At 45.2% G+C, this 27,808-nt stretch overlaps 1 long non-coding RNA gene across 2 annotated transcripts; it reads left to right on the plus strand.

Moving 5' to 3' along the window:
* Positions 1 to 27,213, plus strand: LOC137340868 (uncharacterized). Of its 2 annotated transcripts, none has more exons than XR_010966893.1 (3): positions 1 to 247; positions 736 to 959; positions 27,132 to 27,213. It is a non-coding gene; the product is annotated as an uncharacterized lncRNA (long non-coding RNA). The 2 variants fall into 2 exon arrangements; XR_010966892.1 differs by lacking the exon at positions 27,132 to 27,213 and adding an exon at positions 2,657 to 3,132.
* Positions 27,214 to 27,808: the final 595 nt, after the last annotated feature.

Here is a 27,808-nt window from a genome sequence, read left to right on the forward strand (position 1 = left end):
TCCTGCCTCCTGTGCATGGTTGTTTCCCGGCTATCTCCTCACAGCACTGGGAAAAGGCCACGTCAGGCTAGTCCCAGTGTCTAGGAACTATCTTTCATACAACTATAACATCAACTTGCATTTATACAGCGCCTTTAACACAGTAAAACATTACAAGGTGCTTCACAGGAGCGATTATTGAACAAAATTTGACACCGAGCCTCATAAAGAGATATTAGGACAGGCGACCAAAAGCTTGGTCAAAGAGGTAGGTTTTAAGGAGCATCTTAAAGGAGGAGAGAGAGGTAGAGAGGTTTAGTGAGGGAATTCCAGAACTTAGGGCCAAGGCAGCTGAAGGCACAGCCTCCAATGATGGAGCGATGAAAATCGGGGATGCGCAAGAGGCCAGGATTGGAGGAACAGCAGAGATCTCAGAGGGTTGTAGGGCTGGAGGAGGTTACAGAGATAGGGAGGGACGTGGCCATAGAGGGATTTGAAAACAAGGATGAGATTTTTAAATTCGAGGCGTTGCCAGACCGGGAGCCAATATAGGTTAGTGAGCACAGGGGTGATGGGTGAACGGGACTTGGTGCGAGTTAGGATACGGACAGCAGAGTTTTGGATGCGCTCAAGTTTACAGAGGGTGGAAGATGGGAGGCCGGCCGGGAGAGAATTGGAATAGTCGAGTCTAGAGGTAGTAAAGGCATGTTATCCCCCTTTCCTACTTGTAATTTTTTCTCATCTATTTTCTTTCAGGCTTCTTTCCAGATCTACGTGACTCATCAGGTGGCATGGACCATTCTGTAGACATCTCCATGTATCCTGCATCCCTTGAGCAGTGCAGGGCCAGATGCCCAGATCTGGGGTTTCCAGCCTTCCGCAGAGGATGATGGGGGCTTGAGAGCAACAGTGGGATAACTAATGGAAATCAAAGTGTTGCTTGTACCAGTCAAGTGAGCAACACTGGGGCCACTGTGGAGGTGAGACCGTTGCTTGTCCAATAACAAAATTCAAGTGAATGTTCTGCACAATAAGAGAAAAAGATTTGTACTTATAAACATTGGGAGGGGCTCCCAGGATCTGGGAGAAGGGAGGAAACCCTGGGGGGGGGGGGAAGTCCTGGGGTCTCAGAGGACTGTGGCGAAGGCTCTGAGGGTGATGTTGGGACCAGAATCTGACAATATTGAGGGTCTGCCAGGTATCGGGGGAGGAGACAGGGTCTAGCAGCCTTGTGAAGGAAGTGAGGGCCAAGCATATGGGATCCAACTGTTTTGCACCATTGTTAGTGCAATTTTTTTGGCTGTTTGTTGCTGGCTTTTTTGAATTCAAAACTCCTTTGGTGCACACCTCAACCATAGCCTTCCTGCTGTCACTAGTTGCTGAACTCCAGCTACAAGCACTGCCAATGGCTGTCCTGGATTTGGAAGACGAAGAGGAGTTCTAGGCATCTGGCCCTCATGGGCAGACAAGCCAAGAATTAGTGGACCAGGCGCAGCTACTTGAACATGTCTTTTTATCTTTTAAAAAAATATATTTTTTTGTTGCATTATTCCTGAGAGTGGCCCTTGATAAGATAGTGGTCGGGATTGTGGCTCTAGATAAAAAGCCAGTGAGGAACATTAACTTTGGGTAACCAATGTTATCATTTAGGAATATAGTCTAATGATCCAGGTCCAGATATATCAGCTGGAGGGACAGCCAATAGTTCAGTATATTGATCAACTGCAGATCATCCAGGGGACGTGGATCCAGCCAGGTTGTTTGTATAACTCTTCCAGTCTTTACTGAAGATGCAGTTGCATAATGTGCGCAGTTATTATCTGCTAGTAGAACATTTTTAGGCAAGTGTGATAGCAAGTTGACCCCGTATGTTTCGCAAAACAGAATTCACTGGACTACAAACTATACAGGAACCAATGACTCTGTTTTAATATGTCTTTGCTGATCTGAATGTTACTTCTTTAGTGGGGGGAAGAGCAAATAATCTGCTGCTTGAGAGAAATTGACTACATATTTTAGTTGATGGCAGTAAAGGCATTTTGCCAGAAGAGGGCAGTTTTACACAGTATTTTCCACAGTATTTTAAAGGAGTGTTCAATATTGTACTGTTTCCAGAGTTCTGTTTTTTTTCTAAAGTACACATTCCAATTCACATTTCAAACAAACAGCCTGGTTTACTCAAATCCCAGTTTGATCTCTGAGAAAACCATCAGCCCAACTGTGGCTGAGCCTACACTGATCTTTGAGAAGTCCAACAGCCCCTAACCCCAATCCAATATGCAAAAAATCTGTGACAACGCCCCCTTCCCCCTCAGCCCACTCGCAGAGTTGCTTTAATAGTTGGTAGGTAGTCTGCTGCTAAAAGTCCTTAACACTTTGCCCCCTCCCCCTCGAGACTGGGCACTGTGCTGCTGCTACTGTACCGAGCTCCACCTATCAGATAGCCTGAGAGCTGTCACAAAACCTTGATCCAATAAGTGTGAGCTTCAGTTAAGAGTTCCAGTTGAACTTGTGATGTTAATTCAGTGGCTCTTCAGAAAGGTTACTGAGTGGCCAGACAGCTTGTTTTTAAGGAATAACTGGAGTTAATGGGCAGTGCAAACTGTAGCCTTATTTTGTGAAGAAACAGCCACTTTGGAAGAAAACTGCATTTTATTTACTTGTTTTGTGTCTGCAGGGATCTTTAACATCTTTTCTTTGCTTTTCACTGGGAGATGCCCAGATGCTTTTTGGAAGGGTGAATCGTTAAAAACTGATTTCCTCACATATTTGAGAAAAAATGACCCTTTGCTTGCTTACCGAAGGTCAAGTCTGGAGATGTGCACGTATTGCATCCGTAATGTCAGGATACACATTGTAGAGCCTTGATACTGACTCCAGCAATGTTATTAACAAAATTAATACACTGGATATAGTGGTCACAAAATGGATATAATGAGTGTAGTGGTCACAAAATGGATACACTGTGTACAGTGGTCACAAAATGGATACACTGGTCACAAAATGGATACACTGGGTACAATGCAAAAATACTGTTCAAAGCACTTAATGCAAAATTAAAAATTTAATAGTTTCATATTTCAGTCAGACCTGAAAAAAATCTGTGCTTCACGATACTGTGCTGGTGATGTGCTAATTTGAACATTAACTTTAGTGTACAGTTTATTCATAAATGTTATTGATATATTGCTTCTTTTCTTTTGGTTTAATGATGTTCAAAATAAAAACTGATTTTCTCTGAATTTACCATCTTTTTGGGCTCTAATTTTCTCCCCTGATATTCTACAAAGGTTATCTATATTTGAGGGGTTAGATATATACAAGGGGTTTCCATGTGCAGTACTCCCCCACTCGCAAGGCCCAGTATCCCCTTTCAGCAGTGTAACCTTTCAGTTATCATGAGCAATGCCACGGAAGATTTGCTAATGGAGAAAAATCAGAGATCCAACCTGGGTGGTATCTCATGCCTTTAGCAGCTGGCAGGCAGTGGGTGTAATTGAAGCATTAAGAGCTTCGTGCTCGTGGCTTACAAGGGATAATTTTCCAAGTACCTGCTGCCAGCAGGAAATGTTGCCCACTGGATGTGAATATCAAGAAATTGTGGGCAGCACACTTGCTTATTTTCCGATATTACAACATGATGATATTTTTGATAAGAGTGATACCATCGGAGTGTGACAAAAATCAAAAGCAGCCCTAAAGCATTGGGCAATTTCCGGGAAGGTTCAATTCTAGTGACAGGCTGCTTCATACACTGTGCTGCTCCATTGCCATGTTCAAGGTCACATTTAGCTTGCATTGCACAAACTATTTTAATGCTTTTCTTTTTTTTAAAAAAACATAGAATTTAAGTAAACTGAAGGTAATATATCTATAGCTTCCAGCTCTTAGCTAAAATATCCCTGTGTAGCTTTAAGTATCAAAAGTGAACATCTTTCTCCTGGGCACCCTTCAGCTCTCTAACTTCAGCATAGATTTCAACTTTAGACCTGAGCCGTTGTCCCAGTTGTTCTTGCTAAATTTCCCCAATCACAATCTGTTAGCTTTCTTTCTATTTTGAGGTAATGGTGAGTGACTTGTTCCTTTGCCTTTTAAAGGCTGCTGATTAAGGAGACCTTTGTATAACGAACAGCACTTGACTTTTCCTTCCAGCATTTCTGAATCTATTTAATTAATAGAAACATTAAAGCCGTTAGTTGGCCTTGGAGGGGGTGCAGTGCAGATTCATCAGAGGACAGGTTGCATAGACTAGACTTGTATTCCCTCGAGCATAGAAGATTAAGAGGTGATCTGATTGAGGTGTTTTAGATGATTAAAGGGTTTGATGGAGTAGGTAGAGAGAAACTATTTCCTCTGGTGGGGGAGTCCAGAACAAGGGGGCAGAACCTTAAAATTAGAGCTAGGTAATTCAGGGGTGATGTCAGGAAGCACTTCTTCACACAAAGGGTAGTGGAAATCTGGAACTCTCTCCCAAAAAGACTATTGAGGTTGGGGGTGAATTGAACATTCAAAACTGAGAATGATAGATTTTTGTTGAGCAAGGGTAATGGAACCAAGGCGGGTAGATGGAGTTGAGGTACAGATCAGCCATGATCTAATTGAATGGTGGAACAGGCTCAAGGGGCTGAATGGCCTCCTCCTGTTCCTATGTCCCTAAAGCCTTTAAGTTACTTCTTTGTGAACTCTGCATATCTTTCTTTTGGCCGTTCCTGCCAGCAGCTTGTCCGACCTGACTGTGCCAGGTCAGATGAAGTGACCCACCTGCAATGCTAACCTGCCTTCCTCTTTCAGATGCTGTGCACTTCCAGCATTTTAGCTGGAATCATCTTGTGTACTGTCAAAAACTAAATGCAGCCTGAATGAGCTTGGAAGCATTGCGCTTGTGGTGCTATTTTGCCAAATGATAGCCGTGGCTCAGTGGGCAGCACTCTCGCCTCTGAGTCAGAAGGTCAGGGTTCAAGCCCACTCCAGAGACTTGAGCACGTAATCTAGGCTGACACTCCAGTGCAGTACTGAGGGAGTGCTGCACTGTCGGAGGTGCTGTCATTCAGATGAGATGTTAAACCGAGGCCCTGTCTGCCCTCTCAGGTGGACGTAAAAGATCCCATGGCATTATTCCGAAGAAGAGCAGGGGAGTTCTCCCTGGTGTCCTGACTAATATGTATTCCCTCAACCAACATCACTACAACAGATTATCTGGTCATTATCACATTGCCACCTGTGGGATCTTGCTGTGCACAAATTGGCTGCCGCGTTTCCTACATTACAATAGTGACTACACTTCAAAAGTACTTCATTGGCTGTATAGCAACTTGGGACGTGAAAGGTGCTACATAAATGCATGTCCTTTCTAGTAAAGACTGTGCACTCTAGAGCACATTATTACTCACAACTGATTCACATTGACAAAACTCCATTCTATGGATCATGAAAGGCCCAATGCTTCCAAGATGAAGGGCTTGCATGGACCGAGAGCAGACTGACTCGGGCTGGTAGAGGGGGGGTTTGTCCTTGTACTGAACAAATTTTAAGCTGGAAATACACCACACCTCAGTCAGCATCTGAAATGCCGATTGACCCACTCTGTATTTCCAGCTATTTTCAGTTTTTTTGATTTCTGATTTCCAGCATTCCTGATTCTCCTCTCTATCTCCAGATTTTAAGCAGGGCTTTCCTGTGCCTACAGAAATCCCTGTTGCACCTGGGTGTCCTGTATATGAGTAATGGGTAAAAGCAGACCGTGTTGATATTGCCTTCCGGTGTTCACAAACATGGGGATAAAAAGTGGATCTGTTAAGGTGCTTCGCCTTTAACAGTTTCCTTTGAAACACAGCCCGAGGACTTGTCAACACTGAAGACGTATGGTGTGAGCCTGGGGATGTGCTGAACACAACCCATTTTCTTGTCTAGCAGTTTCTTCCTGAGCATGCTTTTTATAGCATCATATGTGTCCTTTCCTGACTCTCAATGAGCCGGACTATCCAAGCAGATTTCCCTGGTGTTGCTAAACACTCCAGATTGTTGTTGGATGCATAATCAAGGTTGTTTGATTTGCTTTGCTGTTCTTTCCCCCTCTAACTGAAGGCAGTTTTGAGTAACCTTCAGAGCACACAACACCTGATCAAATCTGCAATCTGTAAAACTCAGGGACGCATTTGTAACAAGCCTAGGCTGAAAGTTCATGGTGTTGACCATTACAATAAATTTGTGCTGCTGGATAAAAAAGAAAGACTTGCATTTATATAGCGCCTTTCATGACCTCAGGATGTCTCAAAGTGCTTTACAACTAATTAAGTACTTTTTAAGTGTAGTTACTGTTGTAATGTAGGAAACGCTGCAACCAATTTGCACACAGCAAGCTCCCACAAACAGCAATGTGATAATGACCAAATAATCTGTTTTAATGATGTTGCTTGAGTGATAAATATTGGCTGAGACACCAGGGAGAACTCCCCTGCTCTTTTTCAAAATAGCGCCTTGGGATCTTTTACGTCCACCTGAGAGGTTTAATATCTCATCCAAAAGACGGCAGCTCCGACAGTGCAGCACTCCCTCAGTACTGCACTGGAATGTCAGCCTAGATTTTGTGCTTTGGTCTCAGGAGTGGGACCTGAACCCATGACCTTCTGACTCAGAGGCGAGAGGGCTATCCACTGAGCCACAGCTGACACTATATATGTTATATCTACAGTATGAACTTTTAATGTATTTCTTTAAAAAAAAACGTTCACTCTAGTTGGTGAGCTGGTAACTAGAGGGTATAAGATCACTACCAAAAGAACAAAGGGAGAGGTTAGGGATTTTTTTTTACGCAGAGGGTTATTAGCAACACTGGAGAGGTAGATTTTAGGAGCACTGGGGCAGGCCTGAGATCTGGATCTTTGGGAGAGGGATCCTGAGATCTTGAGGCACTCGGGAGGGAGTTATCAGGGTTTATGAGCAGTGGGGGTAGTTATGGGTCAAGGGACAACTGGGAATGTGTTCAAGGGATTTATGAGCACTGAGAAGGTGTCGCTGGATCTAGGATTGGGGGGAAGTGGAGTAAGACTGAGGAGGGAGATTCTGAGGTCCAGCAGGACTGAGGAAGGGGTTTGGAGGATTTGGGATTAGCTGGGATCTGGCAGTATTGAGTGGAGCAGTATCCATACGGGGGAGGAGGACCCAGAAGTATGGGACCCAAAACTTCCATTGACCCCTTTTGAACCATCAGACTCTCAACCCCCCTGTGCTCCCACGTATCGGATATCCCCACCTCCACATCCTCTTTGTTAGCCAGTTCTTTGTGTTCTTGCCTTCTAGCATTTAGGCACAAATTTTCTGCTTGTTAAAATGAATGAATGGAAAATCGTGGGCTGAGGGTGTGATGTTCCCTGATATACACTCCCAGCAGGAGTGCACTATTAGGGAGTGTGCCGACAACAGAAAATAAATTCGTGGACAGGAAGCTTAGCACAGGTGCTAAGATTTTTAATACATAGATAGGTTAGATTTTTTTCTGAAAACCATTCGCGTCACACAATTGTTTGACAAACGATTCTTTTTATTTGCAGAGAGAAAGCAGCCATGTGTCATTTTAGTCTCGGTGAGGTGCATTCTGACACGATGCCCGTGACCGAGTGGTATCTTTGCGAACAAGCAGCAAAAAAGATTAACCAAAACATTTTTCCACAAAGGTGCGGCCCCTTTAAGTCTTATTTTGGAGGCGGAAGAAAGATTCCATTTCCTTTTGGTTAAGGGGTTTGATTCACTTGCATATGATCCTGTAACGATATATAATTAATGAAAATAAAGTGTCCTGATATAATTTTGCAATTCAATGCATGACCATGCTCGCTCCACATGACCTGCTGGTGCAGATGGTTATGTTATTCTGCCTACAGCATTTTGAAATTGACAAGACTCTGCTTTCCCATTCTCCTTAATTATTCTTATTTCTTTCCCCCCCCCACTGCTACAGTGTTGCACAGTGCATTTGAATGCATTAATGGGAAAGGATCTCGTAAGTTCACTGTGTGGGCGACTTTAACGATATGATGAGCATCACAAAAGCTTTAAGAGGAACACTCTGCAGTATTTGTTGTGGTGGCGGGGAATCGAACACTCTTTTGCACTTTCTCAGCCTCACATGGCTCTATATACGACTTTGGTATTTATCTCTTTTTCCTCTCTGTGTTCATCATCTGTTTTTTTCATCTTGGAGTACTGTGAGCAGTTCTGGTCTCCACATTATAAAAAGGATATCGAGGCACTGGAGAAGGTGCAAAAAAGATTCACAAAAATGATACCAGAACTGAGAGGTTATACCTATCAGGAAAAATTGAGCAGGCTGGGGCTCTTTTCTCTAGAAAAGAGAAGGTTGAGGGGGTGACCCGATAGAGGTCTTTAAAATTATGAACAAGTTCGATAAGGTAAACGTAGAGATGTTTCCACTTGCAGGGGAGCCCAGAACTAGGGGCCATAAATATAAGATAGTCACTTAAATATCCAATAGGGAATTCAGGAGAAACTTCTTTACCCAGAGAGTGGTTAGAATGTACCACAAGGAGTAGTTGAGGCGAATAGCGTAGATGCATTTAAGGGGAATCTAGATAAACACACGAGGGAGAAAGAAATAGAAGGATATGCTGATAGGGTTAAATGAAGTAAGTTCGTGTTAAGGCTCGCGTGGAGCATAAACACTGGCATGGACCAGTTGGGCCAAATGGCTTGTTTCTGTGCTGTACGTTCTGTGTAATTCTATGTAATTTGTGCCGCCCTATAAATCACCTCGTTTCCCACCAACTTCATCCTGTCACTTGATTGAAGAGGAACTTTACTGTTCTTGCTTGATCTGGGGCTTCCTTGTAAATATCAGTTCTCTCACAAATAGAGCAGGCTCGTTATCATTCTGCTCAGAAGATTGAACCCTTTCATTCTGTATCAGTTCTCTTTAATTCCTGTCAACAAGGCTTCCTAATTTATTTTCATTTGCTGATCCGTTTCCTTTCTGAGAAAAGTAAGATCTAACGTGCCGTCAGCTGCTTAGGCCCCAAGCTCTGAAATTCCCTCCCTAAACCTCTCCGCCTCTCTCCTCCTTAAAGACATTCCTTAAAACCTATCTCTTTGAACAAGCTTTTGGTCACCTGTCCTAATATCTCCTTATGTGACTCGGTGTCAAATTTTGTTTGATAATCGCTCCTATGAAACGCCTTGGGACGCTTTACTACATTAAAGGTGCTATATAAATGCAAGTTGTTGTAGGTAGTTAATTAGGGCCTAGGTACAAAGCATTCCTGCAGGCCCATAAGACCAAGCCACCCCCCTCCCCCAGCAAACCACAGTGCCCACCAGGAGAAAGATATGAATCTCCCTAGCACCCTGGCCTGGTCTGGTGCTGCCACCTATCTTATTTATAAGTGCTGAGGCTATTTGCAGCACCTCTACTGTTACCCCAGCTGAGATCAGCTAATTCAGCACAGATTGGGGGTAGAGCATGGGATCTTTCTGGGTCGGTATGTCTCAATAACACCCCGGCTGATGCATTTGCCCACTGGGGCATTGGGAAAGCTCTTCCTGGTTCTATTTTACTGCTGCGGTTGCAGTGAGAACCAGTAAGAAGGTTGCTGTCCTTAACCATTCTACCTAAGATAGTGTCAGCCGTGGCTCAGTGGGTAGCAATTTCACCTTCTGAGTCAGAAAGTTGTGGGTTCAAGCCCCACTTGGGCACACAATCTAGGCTGATACTTCGTGCAGCACTGAGGGAGTGCTGCACCGTTGGAGGTGCCGTCTTTCAGATGAGATGTTAAACCGAGGTCCTGTCTGCCCTCTCAGGTAAAAGATCCCATAGCACTATTCCGAAGAAGAGCAGCGGAGTTCTCCCTGCTGTCCTGGGCAATATTTATCCCTCAACCAACATCACTAAAAATAGATAATCTGATCATTATCTCATTGCTGTTTGTAGGAGCTTGCTGTTTATAATTTGGCTGCTGTGTTTCCTACATTACAACATTGATCACACTTCAAAAGTACTTCATTGGCTGTAAAGCGCTTTGGGACGTCCTGAGATTGTGAAAGGCGCTATAGAAATGCAAGTGTTTCTTTCTTTCTAAGATAAATGCCCCTTCCCCAACAATGTGAAAATATTTTTTTTAAAAGGAAAAAGCAAAGTAAGTGCTTGTCTCAGTGAACGCAGGCTGTCATATTGTGGGTTTTCCACCACTACATTTAGTGGCTCTGTAATTTCGGTGTCAGTAAAAGTGACCATGGAGTCTTCGGATTATCATAAAAACCCAACTGATTCACTAATGTCCTTTAGGGAAGAAAACCTGCCAGTCTGGCCTATATGTGACTCCAATCCCACACCAACATGGTTGATTCTTAAGTGCCCTTCTGAAGTGGCCTAGCGAGCCACTCGGTGTATCAAAACCACTACAAAGAATGCAGGGTTTCAAGAAGAAGGCTCGAAACCACCTCCTCAGGGCAACCAAGGATGGGAAATAAATGCCGGTCTTGCCAGTGTCCGCTTCCAGAAATCAGTGGAGATTCAGACATCCGGCTCCATGCTGAGGTCGCCCTAGCTATGCGAGGCTCTATCAGTGGATCTCGTTTTTATATCTAATTTACAGCACAGGAACAGGCCATTCGGCCCAACTGGTCTGTGCCGATGTTTATGCTCCACACGAGCCTCTTCCCTCCTTACTTCATCTCACCCTATCAGCATATCCGTCTATTCCTTTCTCTCTCGTGTTTATCCAGCTTTCCCATTAAATGTATCAATGCTATTCACCTCAACTACTCCTTGTGGTAACAAGTTCCACATTCTAAGCACTCTCTGGGTAAAGAAGTTTTTCCTGAATTCCTTGCTGGATTTATAGTGATTGTCCTATATATATGGCCCCTAGTTTTAGACTCCCCCACAAGCAGAAACATTTTCTCAATGTCGACCCGATCGAAGCCCATTATAATTTTAAAGACCTCTATTAGGTCACCCTTCAGCCTTTTCTTTTCTAGAGAAAAGAGCCCCAGCCTGTTCAGTCTTTCCTGATAGTTGTAACCTCTCAGTTCTGGTATCATTCTTGTAAGTCATTTTTGCACCTTCTCCAGTGCCTCTATATCCTTTTTCTAATATGGAGACCGGAACTGTGCACAGTACTCCTATGTGTGGTCTGACCAAAGTTTGATACAAGTTTAACATAACTTCTCTACTTTTGGCCAGCCTGCACCCATGATAACCTCAGCGCGCCCCCCAGTTTGGAATATCTGAATTGAGCCATTGGGGGAATTAATCAAAATGCTCATTCTTAGCATGTGAGGCAGGGTATTTGATAGTGATGGGCATTGGAGCCAAGCTTAATCTACTCATCTGCCACCTACACACGCAAACTTACAGCAGCTGTTAATGGAGAATGAACGGAATTAGGAACACTGGTGGACATCCCCCCCCTCCTTACCCTCTACCACCAGCCAGTTTAGATCAGCTAACTTAGCACAGACCAGATATTAAGCCTACGATCTTCCTGATTCCCATGGCTTAGTACGGGCATTACTCTGCATCTAACCTATCCTATACTTCATAGCATCATAAGAGGTACAGCACAGGAGGAGGCCATTCAGTCCATCATGCCTGTGTCGGCTCTTTGGAAGCGCTATCCAATTAGTCCCACTCCCCTGTTCTTTCCCCATCTTGACCTGGGAAATTTGATGGGGCTTTACACTGCATCTATCCTATGCTAAGCCTGATATGGAACAAGGTAAAAAGTGCTTTACTCTGCATCGATCCCTGACTTGAGAGTGCTTGCTGGGCACTACAGAAGGAATCCTACCATGCACCTGACACAACAGTATATCTATCCTGGGAGTGCTAGGTACTAACACTGGATGTTAGAAGTGAGAAAGTGTCCTGCTTCTGAGCAGTGACATTGTACTACTCAATGAGAACAAACAGCCCACTCACAAGTGAGTTACACAGTATGCTTAAATATCCAATCAAAACCGTATCTCAAGCCGGATCGTTGACGAGGTTGTTTGGACCGTGAGATGTATTATTTTAATAGAATAACTTTCTAAGTTTGTTAGTGTTTAATGGTATGTGAAGTAGAGAATAATTTACTGTGGGGTTGCCAAAGATTAGCACTAATACCACAGACTAATGAGGGATATAGTGTTCCAGCGGCCTGAGACAATGCAATGACTTGATGTAAAATTAACTCCACTCATCATGTATTATATCTAGAGATATTTGGAAAGGAAGCATTTGCAGGGCTATGGAGAAAGAGCAGGGGGGAGTAGGACTAATTGGATTGCTGTTTCAAAGAGCCAGCTTTATGATTCTTTGATATTTTTTTCCCTCTTCCCCTTCCGTGGTCTCTCTGCACCATACATACTAAACTGTCAAGATCAGACAGGCCCTGGGTGTGAGATTTTCGCAAGCCGTATATCAGAGGAGTTGCCACGCACCAAAGACACAGGCTGTGTCCATCACAAGGGCCGCAGGGAATGGCCACTGGCATTGATGAATTCTTCTCTTCCCTTCTCTTTCCTATCCACTTTTCCCTGTCTTTCCCTTTTTCTGCTTTGCTCTTTCTCTCTTTATTGCCATCAGGCTGTGGGATTTGTGAGTGTTTATCTTGCTAGAGAGAAAAGAAAGAACTTGCATTTATATAGCGCCTTTCACAACATGAGGACGTCGCAAAGCGCTTTACAGCCAATGAAGTACTTTAGAAGTACTGCTGTAATGTAGGAAACGCGGCAGACAATTTGCACACAGCAAGCTCCCACACACAGCAATGAGATAAATGACCAGATAATGGCCAGGAGTTTGCTCTGAGCGGCGAATGAACGGTGCCCACCGCTCATTAGATTTAAACTTGCTCCTTTAGTGCAGGAACTTCCTCTTTTGTGAGCTGCAAAAAGTGCAGGGCCCTTTCCCGGGAATCTGTGAGCTGTGTGAACGGGGAAAGGATCGCTCTGTCCCCTCAACCAATCCAATTGAAGCATCCTGACATGAGTCAGAACCAGGAAGTGAAAGCTACAACAGTTAATTCAATGTCAAATCAGTTAAAGAAAGCAAAATAAAGAGAGGGTGAAAAATATTGAATTAAAAGACAGAGATAAAAGAAGCAGAAATAAAAAGTAAAAAAATAAAAATTAAAAACATTTAAAAAAAAATCTCCAACTACAATTAAAATCAGAAGAAATGAAACTCCACATTTTTAAAAGTAAATTTTCAGTTCCAGAGAGGTTGCTTGGCAGTCGTTAAGACTTACCACGCTGTTAAAAGTTGGTTTAGACCTAAAAAACCCAGCTTACCTTTTTTCTGTGTAGATTAACCTGTTTCCAGCTGGGCCGTGTAGCAACTTTGCGCTGGTCCATTCATTCAGGCAATGAGCTGTTCTTCCCACGCAGCTTTCAAACCAGCAGGGCAAATGGAAGAGCAACTTCCGGATTTGCGGTTGACTGCGCATACACGCTCGCTGGAACTTGCTCTTCCATTTGCCCTGAGATAACGGTGAGCGCTGTTCGGCTCTCCGTTATTTTTGGAGCACATCCCCGGCCATTCTGCTTTTAGTGATGTTGGTTGAGGCATAAATGTTGGCCAAGACACCGGGGAGAACTCCTCTGCTGTTCTCTGAAATAGTGCCTTGGGATCTTTTACATCTACCTGAGAGGGCAGACGGGGCCTCGGTTTAATGTCTCGTATGAAAGACGGCACCTCCGACATGCAGCAGTCCCTCAGTATTGCATTTCAGCCTGGATTATATGCTCAAGTCTCTGGAGTGGGGCTTGAACGCACAACCTTCTGACACACAGGCGAGAGTGCTACCCACTGTGCCGAAGTCTCTGAAAGAAAGCAAGTGCAGATTATAGACCCTATGGTTTTAATAGAGCACTTTCCTTACCACTATGAATGCTGGGAAAGCCAGTGAGAGACAGGACAAGTGATCTGACGTGGTGCAACAAATCCTGTACACTTCACTACAAAGTGTCGTTTGATTTGTTATCTGATGTCCATATTTTTGCCTGAAAAGTCCTAATGGGCAGTGAAAATATTGTTTTCCCGGTGGATTTGAGAAATAAGAAACCAGTTGCAGCAACAAATCTCCTGCTCTGGGGCTAGGTAGCAGCAAAGAGTTACCATTGGCACAAGGGTGCATGATATTGCGATCGTGCAGTGAATGGGCAGAAAATCACAATGACACATGCAGGACTCCCGCCAAACATGGCACCGATGGTAGGCCTCCACGTGCCATTCACATTGGGTTACCAAATTGTCTCTTCACCTTTAGAATCTGGATTTGAATCCAGCTGAAGCTCGCAGGAGTCGAAATCTCAATTCTTCAATGAAAAGTGTTCTACTCTCTTAGGCGGACGTTCCTGTTCTTGTTTTGTTACATATTACATCGAATTTACAGCACAGAAACAGGCCATTCGGCCCGACTGGTCTATGCCGGGGTTTATGCTCCACACGAGCCTCCTCCCTCCCTACTTCATCTCACCCTATCAGCATGGCCCTCTATTCCTTTCTGCCTCATGTGTTTATCTAGCTTCCTCTTAGATGCATCTATACTATTCGCCTCAACTACTTCTTGTGGTAGCGAGTTCCACATTCTAACCACTTTCTGGGTAAAGAAGTTTTTCCTGAATTCCCTATTGGATTTATTAGTGACTATCTTATATTTATGGCCCCTAGTTCTGGTCTCCCCCACGAGTGGTAACATCATCTCTATGTCTACTCTATCAAACCCATTATTATTATTATTGTTATCAGTTTTGGAATGACTGAGCCCTGACGTGCTCAAGTGAAGCGAGTTTGTGATTCTCTTGACTCAGCTGTGAGATTTAAAATTTAAAATAGCCTCATACATTGAAAACATAGAAGCAAGTGAAGTCCTGTGCTACGGTCCCCTGCTACACTTCAACTGCATAAATTATGTAGCTGCCCAATATTCTGCACCAAGTGGCATGAAATTGATAGTCTCACTTTGAGATGCTGCGAGGATGTGTAGCTTGTGTGTGTGTAAGAGAGAGAGAGGGGGTGGGGGGAATGCCACACTGGTTCAGTGGAGTACGCTATTCTGAGGTTAAAGAGAAGTTTAACTTGTTTTTTTGGGGGGGGGGAGGGGCTGGTGAATTTTGTGTTCATTCAGCATCAGAGAGTCTAACCTTTGTCACCCAGTGTCATCATCAAGCACTCCAAGGTCAGGTATAACACAGTTGGATGCAGAGCAAACTTCCCTCTCCTGCCCCAACAACGTGACTTAGACTCAACCCCACTGCACCAGTGTGACACTTCCATTGCAACATAGATGCAAAAAGACCAAGGTCCATCTAATTCACCTTCTACCATCCTGCTAGTCGCATGATACAATGATAATGGAGTTGTTGACTAATCATAGCGATCAATCTCTATCAATTAGTCTACAACAGACCCAGACATGAGGTGAGGAAAACCCCAGTGGTGGAGAGCTTTGTTTTGTGGACCCACTGGAACTGGTTTGACACTATCTTAAATTGAAGAGACTCTCATCCCTCCCGTCTGCAATTTAAACTCAAGGATTTGGCTGGTTTTGAACCCAAGTCCCAGAGCTGAACAGATAATGTATAATCATCGTAACACCCAGTTCGCATTGCATTTAGTTTTTAACAAACCAGAGGAGTCACAGTATGAATTATTCACGACTACCAACTCTGCCTGAGGCAGAGCGCTGCTTTAGAAACATTTGTGGGACAGTGTAGAGGCAGTTTTAATCTGAATCTAACTTGCGCTATATATGACCTGGAAGATTTCGACGGGTGCAGAAAATGATTTAATGGCATTCTTGATAAGTAGAAAAAACCCCAAACATTTTAACTAAAGTGTTTGATAGATGCCATTAGAGATCACCCCTGTGTATTTGAGACAAAGGCTTGCCTCTCTTAAACAGCAGTGCAATTTACCAGGAGTTAGTAGTAATTAGGAAACCGACTGGAGGCATAACTGCAGGAGCATAAGGAAATATGGAACAAGAAAAAGCTCTTTGGTTCATTCAGCTCATACTAATGTCTATTAGTCACAGGCTGTGCTTTGGTTTCAAAACCAAGTTAACACCAATTGTCCTGGATTTATTTCCTCAGTTTTCTCCTCTCTTCTCTTGAAGTCTTTGAATGTGGGATGTGTTTCCAGAGGTGCTGTCTGCCCTCCAGTACCTCATTCAAATGGCCATTCTTGATGTGCGCACCTAGACAGTGAGTGTCAGCAGGCTATTTGACTGTGGAAAGCGTATCACAGGTGAGCCTGATCCTGATCCTGTTCTCGTCCCAAAGTCCAGCCACCTACATTTTCCACCAGGCATCACTGGGGAGAGATAAGGAGTGGGAACCCTCCCTGATTTTTTCCATCTCTCTCCATGTCCTCATGATGTGACAAAGCACTTTATAGTCAATGGATTAATTTTGAAGTGTAGTCACTTTTGTTTAGTAGGAAAGGTGGCAGCCAATTTATACAAAGCAAGTTCCCACAACAGCAAAGAGATAAATGACCAGATAATCTGATTTTTAGTGATGTGGGTTGAGGGATAAATATTGGCCAGGACACTGGGGGAACTCCCCTGCTCTTCTTCGAAATAGTGCCATGGGATCTTTTACATCCACCTGAGAGGGCAGACATTTAACATTTCATCTGAAAGACGGCACCTCCAACAGCGTAGCACTCCCTCAGTACCTCATTGAGAGTGTCAGCCTAGATTATGTGTTCAAGTCTCTGGATTTGGGTGTTGTTGGTAGGACCCAAGATAATTTCTTTAGTTTCAGAGATAGATATTTGGAGATTTGCTGCTGCTGTTTTTGAAGGTCCAGGTACTGGTGGCCATTCCCACTGCTGTAGATCTCTCAGTCCTACAGAAATGGTTGTATTTCCAGGTGTAAGACTCTGCTTGGGCATGGACTGTGTCAGGGCACATCGGGGTGTTGGGGGGGGGGGTGTTGGATAATGAACCTGCGTCTGGAAATACCGGTGGATTCAGGTCATTGCAGGCTGAATCCACTCCAGGAGTGCTGTTGTTTCATGTAGCCCCCAGGTCTCCATGATATATACCACAAAGGCTTGCACACACTTGCTTTACTGCACCCAAGTTTCAGAAGCTTGCAACATTTCCATTCCCTGCACCATCCATCCTTGTGGCTTTTTTGAACAAGTCGATAAGTGGCAATTTACTGCCAATTTGTACGCAGTTGTCTCCTCTGAGCCATTAGCGCCCCCCCCACCAGAGTCTGAGTTGACGCTTCCCCAAACTCCTTTTACTTGGTACCACAAGAGAAAGGAAACTCTCCTCCTATCTCTTTAGGATTGATTCATACCAAGATCCCAGAGGTGAACAGGTAATACTGTAACCCAGTGCAATCAATCTACTTCTAACGCTGAAATGAATTGTGCTGTAATTGCCGGATGTATCTGTAGAGGGCAGCATGGTACAACAGATGGGCTGCAGTCAGGCTGTGACAGCAATAGCATCATTCACATATTTGGAGACGACTATTTGTAAACGTCAACCAGCAGGTGTGTGTTGCTAGCACAAAAACCATCAAATGTAAGAAAGCACAAATTACCGGGACATAGCATTAATAAAACAAGTTTTTAATTTTAAAAATTATCTTCCAAAACTGCACTTTCAAACACGAGGTCAGGAGCTGTGTTGTTCAGGTACCCCAGGTGCTGAAGGTGTAATGGAAAATGATAAAGTGCCACAGCATCAAAATATATATTTTTAAAATTTCCCTGATGCCCAGTTGCTAAATGTACTTGTTCAAGGCTCCTGGTTCATTTCCCAATCTGTGCTGAATTAACTCATCTCAGCCAGGACAGGGGTTGGGGCATGACAATTGCCCTTGGTGTCTCTGGTGTAGAGAGGGGAGAAACATGTTTGCTATCTAGTGACCCTGTTGGATAGAGCGTGTGTACGGATGTTGGGTCACTGACCTCCGACACTCAATGTCTTGCCTCACACAAGAATGGCCATTTGGGAGAGGTACCGGTTAGTACTCGGGTGACTTTGGAAATGTGCCCCACAAGCAGCCAGGGTAGGAGGGGAGAAAAAGAGTTATGTTTACCTCAAGCTTTCCTTACTTTAGAATCATGCCTCTCCCTCAAGCAGTGTCAGCTGTGGCTCAGTGGGGTAGCTCTCTTGCCTCTGAGTCAGAAGGTCATGGGTTCAAGCCCCACTCCAGAGACTTAAGCACATAATCCAGGCTGACACTCCGAGTGCACTTCTGAGGGAGTGCTGCACCGTTGGAGGTGCTGTCTTTCGGATGAGATGTTAAACCAAGGCCCCATCTGCCCTCTCAGGTGGATGTAAAAGATCCCATGGCACTTTTCAAAGAAGAGTAGGAGAAGGTGTCCTGGCTGATATTTTTCCCTCAACCAACATCAATGAAACAGATTATCTGCTCATTATCTCATTGCTGGTTGTGGAACCTTGCTGTGCACAAATTGGCTGCTGTGATTCCTACATTACTCTTCAAAAGTACTTCATTTGTGAAAGGTGCTATATCAATGCAAGTTTTTGTCTCTTTCTCCCCCACTCAAGCAATTCCTTATACAACTTGTCTAGACACTGGGAAAAAATTGCAGGGCCATGGGGAAGGAGCGGATGAGTGGGACTAATTGGAGAGCCGGCACAGGTATGATGGGCTGAATGGCCTCCCTCTGCACTGTATAATTCAAGGTGCCCTGTCTAGTAAACAATCCCAAACACGAAGAGAACGAGGCTTATTATTTTCTGCTGCTGACAGGGACTTCTGATGATCGTGTTGGTGAGGGCGGGGTGGGGGAGGGGAGGGGAGGGGAGGGGTATAGGTTAGCTCTCCTCCTCACTAAAATGGTATCAAGACAGTGAACCGATATTCTACGTTACACAACCACTTTGGAACATTTGCATGGATCGAGCATTTGAAGTCCCTGGGATATTTGACTGGAGATGATGGATTCTCCAGCAACCTCTCACTCATTAGAACAAACCTCTCTGAGTCACTTATAAGCGATGGGCCTTCACACACACGACAGAGCAACAGTAATTCACTGTCACCAATGAGGTACCCTGCAATAATATATACAAGGCCTGTTATTACCTTGCATCAAACAGTCAAATAAAATTTCAGATTACTGCAACTTGTGTCACGTTGTGTCAGGTTTTATTCAGCTTTTATTTCTTTCCCTTGCCTGCTATACCGTTGGAAGTATGGAATGAGAACAAGGTCATTCAGTCCTTCAAGCCCACTACTTCCATACACTGTTTTTTTTTATTCGTTCATGGGATGTGGGCGTCGCTGGCAAGTCCGGCATTTATTGCCCATCCCTAATTGCCCTAGAGAAGGTGGTGGTGAGCCGCCTTCTTGAACCGCTGCAAACCGTGTGGTGAAGGTTCTCCCACAGTGCTGTTAGGGAGGGAGTTCCAGGATTTTGACCCAGCGACAATGAAGGAACGGCGATATATTTCCAAGGCTGGATGGTGTGTGACTTGGAGGTGAACGTGCAGGTGGTGTTGCTCCCAAGGGCCTGCTGCCCTTGTCCTTCTAGGTGGTAGAGGTTGCGGGTTTGGGAGGTGCTGTCGAAGAAGCCTTGGCGAGTTGCTGCAGCGCATCCTGTGGATGGTACACACTGCAGCCACAGTGCACCGGTGGTGAAGGGAGTGAATGTTTAAGGTGGTGGATGGGGTGTCAATCAAGCGGGTTGCTTTGTCCTGGATGATGTCGAGCTTCGAGTGTTGTTGGAGCTGCACTCATCCAGGCAAGTGGAGAGTATTCCATCACACTCCTGACTTGTGCTTTGGGGAGTCAGGACGTGAGTCACTCGCCGCAGAATACCCAGCCTCTGACCTGCTCTTGTAGCCACAGTATTTATGTGGCTGGTCCAGTTAAGTTTCTGGTCAATGGTGACCCCCAGGATGTTGATGATGGGGGATTCGGCGATGGTAATGCCGAGGTGGTTGGACTCTCTCTTGTTGGAGATGGTCATTGCCTGGCACTTGTCTGGTGCAAATGTTACTTGCACTTATCAGCCCAATCCTGGATGTTGTCCAGGTCTTGCTGCACGCGGGCACGGACTGCTTCATTATCTGAGGGGTTACGAATGGAACTGAACACTGTGCAATCATCAGCAAACATCCCCATTTCTGATCTTATGATGGAGGGAAGGTCATTGATGAAGCAGCTGAAGATGGTTGGGCCTAGGACACTGCCCTGAGGAACACCAGCAGCAACCACCTGGGGCTGAGATGATTGGCCTCCAGCAACCACTACCATCTTCCTTTGTGCTAGGTATGACGCCAGCCACTGGAGAGTCTTGCCCCTGATTCCCATTGACTTCAATTTTACTAGGGCTCCTTGGTGCCACACTCAGTCAAATGCTGCCTTGATGTCAAGGGCAGTCACTCTCACCTCACCTCTGGAATTCAGCTCTTTTGTCCATGTTTGGACGAAGGCAGTAATGAGGTCTGGAGCCGAGTGGTCCTGGACCCAAACTGAGCATCGATGAGCAGGTTATTGGTGAGTAAGTGCCACTTGATAGCACTGTTGATGACACCTTCCATCACTTTGCTGATGATTGAGAGTAGGCTGATGGGGCGGTAATTGGCCGGATTGGATTTGTCCTGATTTTTGTGGACAGGCCATACCTGGGCAATTTTCCACATTGTTGGGTAGATGCCAGTGTTGTAGCTGTACTGAAACAGCTTGGCTAGAGGCGCGGCTAGTTCTGGAGCACAAAGTCTTCAGCACTACAGCCAGGATGTTGTCAGGGTCCATAGCCTTTATTCTATCCAGTGCACTCAGACGTTTCTTGATATCACGTGGAGGGAATAGAATTGGCTGAAGACTGGCTTCTGTGATGGTGGGGTGATCGGGAGGAGGCCGAGATGGATCATCCACTCGGCACTTCTTGCTAAAGATAGTTGCCATCGCTTCAGCCTTGTCTTTTGCACTCACGTGCTGGACTCTGCCATCATTGAGGACGAGGTGGCAATAGAGCCTCCTCCTCTTGTTAGTTGTTTAATTGTCCACCACCATTCACGACTGGATGTGGCAGGACTGCAGAACTTTGATCAGATCCGTTGGTTGTGGAATTGCTTAGCTCTGTCTATAGCATGTTGCTTCCGCTGTTTAGCATGCATGTAGTCCTGAGTTGTAACTTCACCAGGTTGGCACCTCATTTTTAGGTACGCCTGGTGCTGCTCCTGACATGCTCTTCTACACTCCTCATTGAACCAGGGTCGATCCCCTGGCTTGTTGGTTATTGTAGAATGAGGAATATGCCGGGCCATGAGGTTACAGATTGTGCTGGAATACAATTCTGCTGCTGCTGATGGCCCACAGCGCCTCATGGATGCCCAGTTTTAAGCTGCTAGATTTGTTCTGAATTTATCCCATTTAGCACGGTGGTAGTGCCACACAACACGTTGGATGGTGTCCTCAGGACACCATCCAACTTTGTCTCCACAAGGACTATGCGATGGTCACTCCTACCAATACTGTCATGGACAGATGCATCTGCGACAGATAGATTGGTGAGGATGAGGTCAAGTAAGTTTTTCCCTCGTGTTGGTTCGCTCACCACCTGCTGCAGGCCAGTCTGGCAGTTATCATGCTGCCTTGATGTCAAGGGCAGTCACTGTTACCTGTATATAATACCTGTCTTATTGTCTCTACCGACACAGTTAACCTCCTGAGGGAAAGTTCTAAAGAAAGAAAAAAGACTTGCTTTTATGTAGCACCTTTCACGATCCCAGGACATCCCAAAGCGCCTTACAGCCAATGAAGTACTTTTGACGTGTAGTTGCTGTTGCAATGTAGGAAATGCGGCAGCCAATTTGCGCACAGCAATGTGATAAATGACCTGATAATCTGTTTTAGTAATGTTGGTTGAGGGACAATTATTGGCTAGGACACCGTGGAAAACTCCCTGCTCTTCCTCAAATAGTGCCGTGGGAACGTTTACGTCCACCTGATAGGGCAGATGGGGCCTCGGTTTAATGTCTTATCCAAAAGACCAACCTTCGACAGTGTAGCACTCCCTCAGTATTGGCACTGGGAGAGTCAGCCTAGATTTTGTGCTCGAGTGTCTGGTGTGGAGCTTGAATCCACAACCTTCTGACTCAGAGGCGATAATTCTGAACAAATATCCCCCAATTCCCAAAAGTAATCAAGCAAAACTCCATCCATCCTCATGTCACTATTCAGCTCTGGCCTGCTACTCTCTGCAGACAGCTCCTCACCCCCACGCCCCCAGCCCATCTGTAAGCCCAACACCCCATGGAGTACTTGTCCATCTCAGTCGTCCTTCTCTTCAAGGCTGCAGTCTTGTACGCCATTCACCAGCCGATTACTTGGTTGCTGCCACTTGGGTCCCCTCAGTGCTGGCAGAGGGATGGGGTGACTGCACCTCCAATTTCTCCTTCCCTCTCTACGCAACGGGCAAATGCTTGGACCTCTTTGTTGCACAGATCTGCTTTCGAGATCAGGAAACTCCTCATTTGTCGTAAACCTGCAGTGTATTACTTTGTTCAAATGGCCCAATACTCCAGAATTTGGCCTCACTTGGTGCACTCACAAGTCCCTGTTATCAAAGTGACCTGATACTTCATAGAATCCACTATTCTGCCCTGGTACCTCCATGCGCCAAGTAGCAAGCCCAACAAGAGTGGGGGCAGGTCTGGATTTAGTTTTAGGAAATGAGGCTGGGCAGGCGGAAGGAGTATCGGGGGAGAGCATTTTGGTGCTTGTGATCATAATTCAGTTACTTTTAGCATAGCTATGGAAAAGGACAAAGATAGAACAGGAGTTAAAGTTCTCAATTGGGGAAAGGCCAATTTTACTAAGCTAAGAAGTGATTTAGCAAAAGTGGACTGGAAACAGCTACTTGAAGGTAAATCAATGTCAGAGTAGTGGGAGGCATTCAAGGGGGAGATTCAAGGGGTTCAGAGTAAACATGTTTCCATAAAGAAAAAGGGTGTGTCTGCCAAATCTAGAGCCCCTGGATGTCAAGGAGCATACAGGGTAAGATAAGGCAAAAAAGGAAAGCTTATGTCAGACACCGAGAACTCAATACTACAGAAAGCCTAGAGGAGTATAAAAAATGCAGGGGGGAAATTAAAAAGGAAATTAGGAAAGCAAAGAAAGGGCATGAAAAAATATTGGCAAGTAAAATCAAGGAAAACCCAAAGATGTTTTATAAATACATAAAGTGCAAGAGGATAACTAAGGAAAGAGTAGGGCCTATTAGAGACCAGAAAGGTAATCTATGTGCGGAGGTGGAAGATGTTGGTATGGTTCTTAATGAATATTTTGCGTCTGTCTTCACAAAAGAGAGACGATGCAGAGATTGTAATTAAGGAGGAGAAGAGTGAAATATTGGATGGGATAAACTTAGTGAGAGAGGGAGTATTAAGGGGATTAGCATCTTTGAAAGTAGATAAATTACCAGGGCCGGATGAAATGTATCCCAGGCTGTTAAAAGAAGCAAGGAAGGAGATAGCGGAGGCTCTGACCATCATTTTCCAATCCTCACTGGATACAGGCATGGTGCCGGAGGATTGGAGGACTGCTAAAGTTGTACCATTATTTAAAAAGGGAGTGAGGGATAGACCGAATAATTACAGGCCAGTCAGTCTAACCTCGATGGTGTACAAATTATTGGAATCAATTCTGAGGGACAGGATAAACCGTCACTTAGAAAGGCAAGGAGAGTCAGCATGGATTTGTTAAGGGAAGGTCATGTCTGACTAACTTGATTGAATTTTTTGAGGCGGTAACAAGGAGGGTCGATGAGGATAGTGCGTTTGATGTAGTCTACATAGATTTTAGCAAAGCTTTTGACAAGGTCCCACATGGCAGACTGGTCAAAAAAGTACAAGCCCATGGGATCCAAGGGAAAGTGGCAAGTTGGATCAAAAATTGGCTCAGTGGCAGGAAGCAATGGGTAATGGTCGACGGGTGTTTTTGTGACTGGACGGCTGTTTCCAGTGGGGTTCCGCAGGGCTCAGTACTAGGTCTCTTGCTTTTTGTGGTATATATTAATGATTTGGACTTAAACGTAGGGGGTATGATTAAGAAGTTTACATATGATACAAAAATTGGCCGTGTGGTTGATAGTGAGGAGGAAAGCTGTAGACTGCAGGAAGCTATCAATGGACTGGTCAGGTGGGCAGAAAGGTGGCAAATGAAATTCAATCTGAAGAAGTGTGAGGTAATGCATTTGGGGAGGGCAAACAAGATAAGGGAATACACAATAAAGGGAGGATGCTGAGAGGTGTAGAGGAAGTGAGGGACCATGGAATGCATGTCCACAGATCCCTGAAGGTAGCAGGATAGGTAGATAAGGTGTTTAAGAAGGCATATGGAATACTTTCCTTTATTAGCCGAGGCATAGAATATAAGAGCAGGGAGGTTATGCTAGAACTGTATAACACACTATTTAGGCCACAGCTTGAATACTGTGTACAGTTCTGGTCACCACATTACAGGAAGGATGTACTTGCACTAGAGAGGGTTCAGAGGAGATTTATGAGGATGTTACCAGGACTGGAGAATTTTAGCTATGAGGAAAGATTGGATAGGCTGGGGTTGTTCTCTTTGGAACTGGGGAGGCTGAGGGGTGATTTAATTGAGGTGTACAAAATTATGAGGGGCCTAGATAGAGTGGATAGGAAGGACCCATTTCCCTTTGCAGAGAGGTCAATAACCAGGGGCATAGATTTAAAGTGATTGGTAGAAGGATTAAAGGGTAGCTGAGGAAAAGTGTTTTCACCCAGAGGGTGGTGGGGGTCTGGAACTCACAGCCTGAAGGGGTGGTAGAGGCAGAAACCCTCAACTCATTTAAAAAGTACCTGGATGTGCACCTGAAGTGCCGTGACCTACAGGGCTACAGACCAAGTGCTGGGAAGTGGGATTAGGCTGGGTGGCTCATTTTCGGTCGGCGCGGACACGATGGGCTGAATGGCCTCCTTCTGTGCCGTGAATTTTCTATGATTTCTTTCTATGATTATGATTGTATTTTCACTCTAGAAGTAGGTTAAAGGATTGGTGTGATTTATCATGGTGCCTTGGAGTGGGATCAGGCCCAATATCCACTCTCACTCGATAGAGTACTTGATCTCAGCTGCACCCAATAGGCTGGTAATGAGACAAAAGCAAAATACTGCCGAGGCTGGACATCTTCGTGGCATTGCTCCTCCTCCTCGTGGCATTGCTCCGCCCACCTCGTGGCGTTGCTCCACCCAACTTGTGACATTGCTCCTCCTCGTGCATTGCTCTGCCTCCTCGTGGCATTGCTCCTCCCTCCCTGCGGTATTGTTCTACCCCTCATGGCACTGCTGTACCAATTTAACCTCCACCTCCCTCACCTCTCACCTTTTGATGCCCTTGTCCCCATTGAAACCATTACTCTCTCTCAACCTGGTTGTCCCCCCTGGTACGGCCCTCATCCCCACTCCCTTAAGTCCAAGGGACGCAGACTTGAACGTTTATGGTGGACAATTGGTTTAGCCATTCATCGCCAGATCTGGCTGGATCACATAAAACACTATCGGGTCCTGCTCCCCTCGGGTCCTCTGCCAAAACTGCTCACTACTCCAGGATCATCCTGGATTGCAAAGATAACCCCTGGCTTCTCCACTCTACTATAAACCGTCTTCTGAAACCCCTCTTCCCTACTCCCTCCACTCTCATCGAAAACAACATCAGATTCCACATGTACGTTGATGACACCCAGCTCTACCTCACAACCACCTCCCTCGACCCCTACACTGTCTCTCATTTGTCACATGGCTTGTCCGACTGGATGAGCAAAAATTTCCTCCAACTAAATATTGGAAAGACTGAAGCAATTGTCTTTGTTTCCCGCCACAAACTCCGTTCCCTAGTCACCGACTCCATCCCTCTCCCTGGCCACAGTCTGAGGCTGAACCAGACCATTCGCAACCTTGGTGTCCTAATTAACCCTGAGATGAGCTTCCGACCACACATCCGCTCCATCACCAAGACTGTCTACTTCCCCCTCCATTACATCGCCCGTCTCCACCCCTGCCTCAGCTCATCTGCTGCTGAAACCCTCATCCGTGCCTTTGTTACCTCCAGACTGGACTATTCTAATGCTCTCCTGGCTGGCCTCCCACCTTCCACCCTCCATAAACTTGAGCTCATCCAAAACTCTGATGTCCTAACTCGCACCAAGTCCCGTTCTCCCATCATCCCTGTGCTCGCTGATCTACATTGGCTCCCGGTCTGGGAATGCCTCGATTTTAAAATTCCCATCCTTGTTTTCAAATCCCTCCATGGCCTCGCCCCTCCCTAATCTCTGTAACCTTCTCCAGCCCTACAACCCTCCGAGATCTCTGCGCTCCTCCAATTCTTACCTCTGGTGCATCCCCGCTTTTAATCGCTCCACCATTGGCAGCCATGCCTTCAGCTGCCTAGGCCCTAAGCTCTGGAAGTCCCTCCCAAAACCTCTCCGCCTCTCTACCTCTCTCTCCTTTAAGACACTTCTTAAAACCTACCTCTTTGACCAAGCTTTTGGTCGCCCGTCCTAATATCTCCTTTTGTGGCTCGGTGTCTAATGTAGTTTGATAATCGCTCCTATGAAGCACCTTGGAACCTTTTACTACGTTAAAGGCGCTATATAAATGCAAGTTGTGTTGTTATTAACACCCTGTTTATATTACAGCACCACTTGCAGAGCCACAGACAGCCATCTTAAAGAGGCAAGCTTCCATGCTACTGACACTGGTTACAAATGTAGAGGAGGTGCCACTGGAGCCCTGCTGTTTTGTTCTGGCTGCGATGTGATTCTTATATTGCTGACCCTTACAGACCTCCCCCAATATCCAGCACGGTTGGTGGCTGGAAGCTGGAATCTGACTGTTTTTAACTGTTCCCACCGAGCGGAAAACAGCTGGCGGCAGGTCGGCCACCCGTTTAACTCCCTGCCCGATTTGCACCCTGCCCGATTTACCTCTCATTGACTTGATTTTGCATTCACCATCCTATCCAAATGTCAATTTCATGTATTGATCACTCTTTCCTCATATTAGTCCTAAATTAGCTTTTCATTGTCAGGGTTTAGTTTAAAATAATTTTTGGAATCAATCTTTTTCGGACTGTTAACTATCCTAAATACCTCAATAAGGCTCCACGCAGTTTTCTCCTTTCAGAGCTGAAGAGCCAAAGCTTTCCCGATCTTTCCTCAAACTCCGTCCTCTAACATTATGGACCAGACCAACTACTCTTCTGTGGCTTCCTGGGCCTGAAAGCCTCCCTGGTGCTTTGGTGGACAGAATCGGAAACAGTACTCAAGGTATAATGACTGTATCTCTGCTGATGTTAATCCAATTCCGTCACATTATCAGGCTCAATAATTCTTCCCTGCTACTGCCCTGTTATTGATTATGTTTCTACTAATGTTGATACTAATTCACTGTCAGGCGCAGTAACTCCTCCCACCCAGTGCCCTGTGTTATTGACTGTATCTCTACCAATGTTAGTCCTGCTCCACTGCACTGTCAGGTTGATTAGCTCTCACAAACCAATACCCCCATGTTACTGTCTATATCTCCACTGAGGTTAGATCAATTCCTTCTCAATGCTGAATTCAGTAATTCTATTGCTATTAATAAACTCCTTCACACTGTGGGGCTCACTAACTACTTCATCTCATATCATCAGCACTTCCTGTTTATATTTGCCTTCCGACCCTCACAGCCTTATGGCGGTGCAGTGCATTGCTTAACTGGATCGAGCTCGGGTTGTGATGCCTTCCAAGGTTGAATCGCCCGATGACGCTTTACTGTCCAGGCTCACGTGATGAATTGGGTAGTTGGACGAGGTACCT

The sequence above is a fragment of the Heptranchias perlo genome, chromosome 22 (genome assembly GCF_035084215.1).
Source record: "Heptranchias perlo isolate sHepPer1 chromosome 22, sHepPer1.hap1, whole genome shotgun sequence".
In the NCBI taxonomy this organism is placed as follows: domain Eukaryota; kingdom Metazoa; phylum Chordata; class Chondrichthyes; order Hexanchiformes; family Hexanchidae; genus Heptranchias; species Heptranchias perlo.